The following is a 9,682-nucleotide window of genomic DNA, read 5'->3' on the forward strand; positions in this document are numbered from 1 at the left end:
GACAAGTCAGGTGGATGTGCCTGGATTACGTGGCGGGTCGGGTTACGGGTTGAGCGCACTGGGGGCGGATGGTGCGCATCCCCGGGCCTGGGTCCAGCTCCGAGGAGGAGGATTGAATCTCGTCTGACAGCAATGGAGCGGCGGGAGTTCGACGCGGAGGACACATGACGGCTGTTCAGGGGTCCCTTCGAAGTCAGCCTGGTAAGACCACAGATTTTCCTATTTCATGTGTGTTGGGAGTAGATGTTGGAGATGGTGTGCCTGGTGTTTTGAGTGGCGTGCAGGATTTGAATGCAGGTGTTCGTGATGGTAGTTTGGCGTCGGAATTGTTTCGGTTAGTTAGGGGATTATTTACCACAGTAGCAGGTCCTAGTGCAGTATGGCAGAATGTGGCGGCTGGCTGGCGGCAGTTGGGGGCAGGGGCTGGTTGGCACATTTTAGCCTGGCGGGCAATCATAAGGCAGTGGCCCTCAAGTTGCATCTGCCCACCTTTGGTCTGTTTATCTCTGGCCGCTGCATTAAAGCAGCATTGGTAACAGGCTTTATGAACAGACTGGTACATATATGTTGGAACAGAACAGCGCTTACTGATTACATAGATACTGCAACAGAACCAAGATGAAGACAGAGATACGGGAACTGCAAGGAGCTTACTGCAGAGAAATGGGAACAGAACCAAGCTTACTACAGAGATAAGGGAGCAGAACCAAGCTTACTACAGAGATACGGGAGCAGAACCGAGCTTACAACAGAGATAAGGGGGCAGAGCCACACTTACTACAGAAATATGGGAGCAGAACCCTAAGCTGGGTTAGCTACATAAATATGGGAGCAGAACAGAGCTTACTGCAGAGATAAGGGAGCAGACCGGAGCTTACTACAGAGATTAGGGAGCAGAATTGAGCTTACTACAGAGATATGGGAACAGAACTGAGCTTACTACAGAGATAAGGGAACAGAACTGAGCTTATTACAGAGATAAGGGAGCAGAACTGAGCTTACTACAGAGATATGGAAACAGAACCAAGCCTACTACAAAGATAAGAAAGCAGAACCGAGCTTACTACAGAGATATGGGAACAGAACCGAGCTTACTACAGAGATAAGGGTGCAGAACTGAGCTTACTAGAGATATGGGAGCAAAACTGAGCTTACTACAAAGATATGGGAACAGAACCAAGCTTACTACAGAGATATGGAAGCAGAAGCGAGCTTACTACAGAGATATGGGAGCAGAACTGAGCTTACTACAGAGATATGGGAACAGAACTGAGCTTACTACAGAGATAAGTAAGCAGAACCGAACTTACTACAGAGATACGAGATCAGAACCGAGCCTACTACAGAGATAAGGGAGCAGAACCGAGCTTACTACAGAGATATGGGAGCAGAACTGAGCTTACTACAGAGATATGGGAACAGAACTGAGCTTACTACAGAGATATGGAAGCAGATCCAAGCTTACTACAGAGATATGGGAGCAGAACTGAGCTTACTACAGAGATATGGGAACAGAACTGAACTTACTACAGAGATATGGGAGCAGAACCGAGCTTACTACAGATATATGGGAGCAGAACTGAGCTTGCTTCAGAGATATGGGAGCAGAACTGAGCTTACTACAGAGATAAGGAAGCACAATCGAGCTTACTACAGAGATACAAGATCAGAACCGAGCCTACTACAGAGATATGAGAGCAGAACTGAGCTTATTACAGAGATACGAGAGCAGAACTGAGCTTGCTGTACCCATACAGGAACAAAATCGTACTTACTCAGTCTACTACATAGAAACAGCAACAGGACACCAAGCTTCCTACATAGCTACGGGAACAGAACAAGCTTACTGCATAGACATAGTACCAGAACTAAGCTTACTGCTTAAAAATGGTACCATAACTGAGCTTACTGTATTAATATAGGAGCAAAACCACACTTGCTACATGGATACAGTACCATAACGCAGCTAACTCCATGTACAACAATTACAAAGCGTATCCTATATTTTCAATGTTAAACTCGTATGGAACGCGGCTGGCACACAGACTATACACTGATGCCATCTGTGTACTGTATGTGTTTTTCACAGCCCCATAGACTTCTATTGGCCCTTGTCATGTGCGCTGCTGGGGAGAAAAAAAAGATGTCTCCGTAGGGATCACACACAGTCTGTGTAAACACACGGACATGCGAGCAGCACCATAGACTATTATGGGTACACGTGGTAACCGTGAAACAAACGTATACAACACGTACCAGATACACAGACATGTGAAAGAGGCCATAAGGTGGTGATATAGCTACGTCACAGTGCAGGGGTTAATTTCACTTCTTTTCATAAACATGGAAAGACAAATGAAATTCCCTAGCACATACAGTACAGACCAAAATTTTGGTCGCACTTTCTCATTCAAAGAGTTTTTTTTATGTTCATGATTCTGAAAATTGTAGATTCACATTGAAGGCATCAAAACACATTAACAACAACAAATTAACACATGTGGAATGAAATACTTAACAAAAAAGTGTGAAACAACTGAAAATATGTCTTATATTCTAGGTTCTTCAAAGTAGCCAGCTTTTGCTTTGATTACTGCTTTGCACACTCTTGGCATTCTCTTGATGAGCTTCAAGAGGTAGTCACCATAAATGGTTCTCACTTCACAGGTGTGCCCTGTAAGGTTTAATAAGTAGGATTTCTTGCCTTATAAATGGGGTTGGGACCATCAGTTGTGTTGTGCAGAAGTCTGGTCGATTCACAGCTGATAGTCCTACTGAATAGACTGTTAGAATTTGTATTATGGCAAGAAAAAAGCAGCTACGGTAAGTAAAGAAAAACGAGTGGCCATCATTACTTTAAGAAATGAAGGTCACTCAGTCCGAAAAATTGGGAAAACTTTGAAAGTGACCCCAAGTGCAGTGGCAAAATCCATCAAATGCTACAAAGAAACTGGCTCACATGAGGACGGCCCCAGGAAAGGATGACCAAGAGTCACCTCTGCTGCGGATGATAAGTTTATCTGAATCACCAGACTCAGTAATCGCAGGTTAACAGCAGCTCAGATTAGAGACCAGGTCAATGTCACACAGAGTTCTAGCAGCAGACACATCTCTAGAACAACTGTTAAGAGGAGACTTTGTGCAGCTTGCCTTCATGGTAAAATAGCTGCTAGGAAACCACTGCTAAGGACAGGCAAGAAGCAGAAGAGACTTGTTTGGGCTAAAGAACATAAGGAATGGACATTAGACCAGTGGAAATCTGTGCTTTGGTCTGATGATTCCAAATTTGAGATCTTTGGATCCAACCATCGTGTCTTTGTGCGACGCAGAAAAGGTGAACGGATGGACTCTACATGTCTGGTTCCCACCGTGAAGCATGGAGGAGGAGGTGTGATGGTGTGGGGGTGCTTTGCTGGTGACACTGTTGGGGATTTATTCAAAATTGAAGGCATACTGAAAGAGAATGGCTACCACAGCATCTTGCAGCGGCATACTATTCCATCCGGTTTGCGTTTAGTTGGACTATCATTTATTTCTCAACAGGACAATGACCCCAAACACACCTCCAGGCTTTGTAAGGGCTATTTGACTAAGAAGCAGAGTGATGGGGTGCTACGCCAGATGACCTGGCCTCCACAGTCACCAGACCAGAACCCAATCAAGATGGTTTGGGGTGAGCTGGACCACTGAGTGAAGGCCAACAAGTGCTAAGCATCTCTGGGAACTCCTTCAAGACTGTTGGAAGACCATTTCTGGTGACTACCTCTTGAAGCTCATCAAGAGAATGTCAAGAGTGTGCAAAGCAGTAATCAAAGCAAAAGGTAACTACTTTGAAGAACCTAGAATATAAGACATATTTTCAGTTGTTTCACACTTTTTTGTTAAGTATTTTATTCCATATGTGTTAATTCATAGTTTTGATGCCTTCAATGTGAATCTACAATTTTCAGAGTCATGAAAATAAAGAAAACTCTTTGAATGAGAAGGTGTGTCCAAACTTTTGGTCTGTACTGTATGTGAATGAGCCCTTAGAGTCCGTGCCCACAATCAGTGTAAGCAGTGTCTTGGATGCAAAGTGTTTTCACTAAGTCCAAAATGCTGCATTGTACAGTACAAACACAGTGGATGGATTTATAGAAATCTCCGCCCCCCAGGCTCTTTTAGACGCTCCATAAACTGACCTGTGGCGCTGCTTTCCTACCCTCAGCATGTCAATTTATTCTAACAACGATGCTAGTGCTCTGAGCGGAAGAATACAGCGGATATCCGCTGACAGTCTCTCTGATCGTGTACACGGACAGCACGATCTGCTGCCCAGGAGACTAGCGTCTCCACCAGAGAAAGTACGCTGCGTCCAGACCGTGAGGACACCTAATGGTGGTCCCTCACTCTTATAGATTTAGTGTTGTGCCCTAAAGATACGTTTTACACATACACAATAAGGTTACGTGCCCATGGTCCTCTCCTGCGGGGCTGCGAGTGCTCTCCACAGGGACAACAGCGGCCTATGCCCACAGTCAGGGTCCGGGCCGCTGTGGTCTCTCTTTTCTGTTCTCTCTGTGGAGACACTTGAGGCTACACAGCAATAAATTGGCATGCCAGGGCTCGGGAAGCCACACCATAGGTCAGTTTTTGCTGTGGGCTGTACACGCGCAGTGGGCATAGGATTTCTATAAATCCCATCCACTGTGCTTGTACTGTACAATGCAGCAAAAACACTCTGAATCCAAAAAGCTGGGAACCCTGATGGTGGGCACGCAGCCTTATATACAGGCATCTTACCAACATACCCAACACCAGAAACACGGACTATAAACATACAATACAGAGATCTGTACACGTATACAGACATGTACACCGACACGGCATAGACGTGCACACACGGGGTACAGCCGTATACACCTACACACAGTGTACAGCCATATACACCTACACACAGCGTACAGCCATATACACCTACACACAGTGTACAGCCAAATATATACCTACACACAGCGTTCAGCCATATACACCTACACACAGCGTACAGCCATATACACCTATACATAGTGTACAGCCGTATACAGCTACAGACACCTGCATACAGCCGTATACACCTACAGACACCAGCATACAGCTGTATACACCTACAGACACCTGCGTAAAGCCGTATACACCTACAGACACCTGCGTACAGCCATAGCCTGCATTATTATAGTGGACGGGAGGAAACATGGCCACGCCCACTTACAAAGCCGGTTATGCCCACTATCCAGGCAGCTCCTAGCCACTGGGATGTAGCTGCAACTCTTGTCTGATGCTCCTTGGCTGGATGGAGGCAGCGCGCGATGTATTACACCATTATAACACACATGGCCGTGCACTGTGAACTACGCGCGGCTGGGTCTCCTGTACTATGCGGTCGGTCAGCACTGTCTGCTCCTGTAATGTGTCAGTGTGCCCGGCCACATCACAGTACAGAGACACAGCCGAGCGCAATTCACTGTGCGCGGCCATATGTGGTATAATGACATTATACAACAGTTGGCCGGCCCTCTACAATAGCTGGGAGAGCAGCCTGGGGGGCAATTGCCCCCCTGCCTCTTGGCCCAGCCCACCCCTCGTTGGGGGTGTTGGTGCGGCGGACAATAGTCCAGCCTTGGTGGCTCCATCGGGTGCCGTGGTAGTTAGTGAGGGTGTTTCTGGTATGTCGGTGGTGTCAGCATCCACTCCGGCTTCGGGTGCCACTGTAGATTTGGTTCGGCTGGATGGCACAGCCAGAGGAGAGGTATATTTTTGCTTTGATGGACCGCTGGGGGCACACCTGAAACAGGAGGTTAGGCAGAAAATATGGAAGAATGAGTATGTGGAGATTTTCTCATTACTTCCTCTTGAGAAGTTTAATGTTGACCGGGTGAAGCCGGACGAGAGTAAGAAGGATGAGGAGGAGTGGCGATGTTATCGCCTTATTCCCCGGACATTTCACAATTGGCTGCAGACGTTCGTGATATTGGCTAGTGTCGTGTGGGAGAAGGCTCCATATAACTGCTCGGCGCTCTTTTGTTACCTAGATTTGATTGGTGAGGCTTATAGGACTTATTGGGGTACTGCTTGGCTCTGTTATGATGAGCAATTTCGGCAGCATAAAGCGGTTCAGCCCCACTTTAGGTGGGACCACAAAGACATTAGTCTGTGGATGCGGCTGATGGCTGCGCCTAAGGCGGCTTCTCAGTCCTTTCCCAGGAGTTCGGGGGGAGCAGCGGGAGTCATCCGCCTCCTCCGCTGGGCACAAGAAGGGATCGTGTTGGCAGTTTAATGAAGAATGTCGCTTCGGTTCCGCTTGTAAGTTTAAGCACGAGTTCTCGGGATGTGGAGGCTCCCACAGTTACCATAAATGCTTCGAGAAAGGAAGAAGGAAGGCTACAGAGTCTGTGGCTAGGAGGGAGGAACCCTGTGAGGGTAGATTGCATGGGGCCATTTCTAAGTAGGTACCCCTGTTGGGGGAGACCTCCAGGGGGTCTCTCTCAGGGTCTTGGAGGAGGAATCCAAATCAGAACTGCACAGATGTATTTGAAACAGAAAAAATGACCACACAGAGACATATCTCTATCTGGGAGAAGCTCAATGCTCTTCTGACCCTTGTATTCAAAACATAGCATATATACACTGTGTGCAGAATTATTAGGCAAGTTGTATTTTAGAGGATTTATTTTATTATTGATCAACAACTATGTACTCAATCAACCCAAAAGACTCATAAATATCAAAGCTTAATATTTTTTAGAAGTTGGAGTGGGGTTTCTTTCGATTTGGCTATCTTAGGAGGATATCTGTTTGTGCAGGTAACTATTACTGTGCAGAATTATTAGGCAACTTAATAAAAACCAAATATATTCCCATATTACTTGTTTATTTTCACTAGGTAAACCAATATAACAGCACAAAATTTATAAATAAACATTTCTGACATGCAAAAAAAACCCCCCAAAAAATTAGTGACCAATATAGCCACCTTTCTTTATGATTACATTCAAAAGCCTACCTGTTGTGAATGTTAGTTATGTTTTGGCTGCTGGGAGGCTCCCTCTGGTGGCCAGGAATGCTTTGGACTTGGACCAGGTGTGTTGTGCAATGGGCGTTTCCTTTGCTAACTCTCTGCTTATTTAAATCCTGGTCTGATAGCAGACTATGCCGGATGTCAGTTGTTCTTTGTATTACCAGCCTGCTTCATTCTGCTCCACACCACCCCAGATAAGTGCTTGCTCTTTATTTATTGTTTGGTTCTTTTGCTCTTATCTGGGTTTGTCTTTTGCTGTGGTTGTTTTCAGTTTATTTGCATGCAGGGATTTTCCCCCTCAGTTGCTTGGCTGGGGAACTCCCTGCAGTTCTGTTTGGAGTATAGCTCCTTTAAGTCCATGTGTTTGTGGCTTGTTGAATTTGTTATGATTCTTGTTTTCTGTTCATTGGTATGACAAGAGCACCTGGTATAGGACGCAGTTCAGATCGTGCGATCTGAGGGCCTTTTTGTACTATCAGGAATTTGGAATTTTGTAGGGTTTTTCTCTGGCCACCATCAGCCCCTTTCCTGTCCTTTCCTATTTTAGTCAGTGGGGGCCTCACCTTTTGCTAATCCTGTCATCTATCTGTGTATTGTGTTTTTCCTATATCACCGCAGTCTTTGAATGTGGGGAGCTTGCTATTCTTGTCTATTTTCTGAGGCAGAGAGTTATTCATCTTTCCTTCCTTTAGGATAGTTAGTTCTCCGGCTGGGTTCGCGGTGCACAGGATGTTAGTTCACCCCTCGGCTACTTCTAGTTGTGATGGTTAGTAAGGGGATGGCGGCCAGATTAGTTGCCAATGCTCTTGTCACCTTTTACCAATGATTTGTGGTGGTCTTCCATGGTTCCGGATCATAACACCTACCATCTATAGATTCTGTCAGTTGATTGATCTGTTTACGATCAACATTGCGTGCAGCAGCCGCCACAGCCTCCCAGGCACTTCTCCGAGAGGTGTACTGGTTTCCCTCCCTGTAGATGTTACATTTTATGAGGGACCACAGGTTCTCTATGGGGTTCAGATCAGGTGAACAAGGGGGTCATGTCATTATTTTTTCATCTTTTAGACCTTTACTGGCCAGCCACGCAGTGGAGTAGGTGGATGCATGTGATGGAGCTTTGTCCTGCATGAAAATCATGTTTTTCTTGAATGATACCGACTCTTCCTGTACCACTGCTTGAAGAAGTTGTCTTCCAGAAACTGGCAGTAGGTCTGGTAGTTGAGCTTCACTCCATCCTTAACCCAAAAAGGTCCCACAAGTTCATCTTTGATGATACCAGCCCATACCAGTACCCCACCTCCACCTTGCTGGCTTCTGAGTCGGAGTGGAGCTCTCTACCCTTTACTTACCCAGCCTCTGGCCCATCCATCTGGCCCATCAACAGTCACTCTCATTTCATCAGTTCATAAAACCTTTGAGAAATCAGTCTTAAGATATTTCTTGGCCCAGTCTTGACATTTTATCTTATGTTTCTTGTTCAAAAGTGGTCGTTTTTCAGCCTTCCTTACCTTGGCCATGTCCTTAAGTATGGCACACCTTGTGCTTTTTGATACTCCAGTAACGTTACAGCTCTGAAATATGGCCACACTGGTGGAAAATGGCATCTTGGCAGCTTCACGCTTGATTTTCCTCAATTAATGGGCAGTTATTTTGCACCTTTTTTGCCCATCACGCTTCTTGCGACCCTGTTGGCTATTTGCCATGAAATGCTTGATTATTCGGTGATCACGCTTCAAAAGTTTGGCATTTCAAGATTGCTGCATCCCTCTGCAAGACATCTCATAATTTTGGACTTTTCAGAGCCCATCAAATCTCTCTTCTGACCCATTTTGCCAAAGGAAAGGAAGTTGCCTAATAATTAAGCACACCTTATATAGGGTGTTGATGTCATTCTTTTGGTTAGCAAGACACAACTCATGATGAAAAGAAGGATGTTCATTCTTTAGCTGGAACAAGCTTGCAATAGGAGGCATGGACCCAGGTATTTCTTCCTTCCAATTTGACACATGTGGGACTCGCCAGCAATACTTGGTAGGGACCGTCATACAGTGGCTCTAGGCAATATCTCTTGACATATCTCTTGACCAACACCGAGTCTCCTGGCTTCAAATGGTGGCAAGTGTCATCTCCTGTAGAGTCTGGGAGAGAGGAAGAAACTATAGCCTGTGTGTTAATTAGTTCTTTAGCAAGATTAACCACAAACTGCACAATCTTATCATTTGATTCTGACAATTCCTGGGGGCTGAACCCTGCAATCGGGGGAATTGACCCAAACAAAATCTCATAAGGGGACAACCTGTGTCTAGCCAATGGGGTCGTTCTCACATGATACAGAGCAACCGGGAGTAGATCCGGCCATCCCTCGGCAGACTCTGGCATCATTTTAGTCAGTTTCCCCTTAAGGGTGCCATTCATCCTTTCCACCTTCGCATTGGATTGAGGATGATACGGGGTATGCAGGGCAACTTGTGATCCAACCATGGTCAATAGTTCTTGATAGACGGTTGCTTCAAAAGCAGGTCCTTGGTCACTTTCAATTACTTCAGGTACTCCATATCTGCATACAACTTCACTGATTAATTTCTTTACTGTTGTTCTGGTTGTCATATCGTCGTATTGGTCACTGGGAAGGCTTCAGGCCAA

This window comes from Anomaloglossus baeobatrachus, chromosome 2 (genome assembly GCF_048569485.1).
Source record: "Anomaloglossus baeobatrachus isolate aAnoBae1 chromosome 2, aAnoBae1.hap1, whole genome shotgun sequence".
Lineage (NCBI taxonomy): Eukaryota > Metazoa > Chordata > Amphibia > Anura > Aromobatidae > Anomaloglossus > Anomaloglossus baeobatrachus.